We start from the raw sequence: 510 nt of genomic DNA, 5'->3' as shown, positions 1-510 counted from the left end.
TTGGCATATAATTGTTGATAATAGTCTCTTATAATCCTTTGTATTTCTGTGTTGTCTGTTGTGATCTCTCCATTTTCGTTTCTAATTTTATTGATTTGATTTTTCTCCCTTTGTTTCTTGATGAGTCTGGCTAATGGTTTATCAATTTTATTTATCCTTTCAAAGAACCAGCTTTTGGCTTTGTTGATTTTTGCTATGGTCTCTTTTGTTTCTTTTGCATTTATTTCTGCTCTAATTTTTAAGATTTCTTTCCTTCTACTAACCCTGGGGTTCTTCATTTCTCCCTTTTGTAGTTGCTTTAGGTGTAGAGTTAGGTTATTTATTTGACTTTTTTCTTGTTTCTTGAGGTGTGCCTGTATTGCTATGAACTTTCCCCTTAGGACTGCTTTTACTGTGTCCCGCAGGTTTTGGGTTGTTGTGTTTTCATTTTCATTCGTTTCTATGCAAATTTTGATTTCTTTTTTGATTTCTTCTGTGATTTGTTGGTTATTCAGCAGGGTGTTGTTCATC

The sequence above is a fragment of the Bison bison genome, unplaced genomic scaffold (assembly GCF_000754665.1).
Source record: "Bison bison bison isolate TAMUID 2011002044 unplaced genomic scaffold, Bison_UMD1.0 scf7180017864372, whole genome shotgun sequence".
In the NCBI taxonomy this organism is placed as follows: Eukaryota; Metazoa; Chordata; class Mammalia; order Artiodactyla; family Bovidae; genus Bison; species Bison bison.
This window is presented reverse-complemented; position numbering follows the sequence as displayed.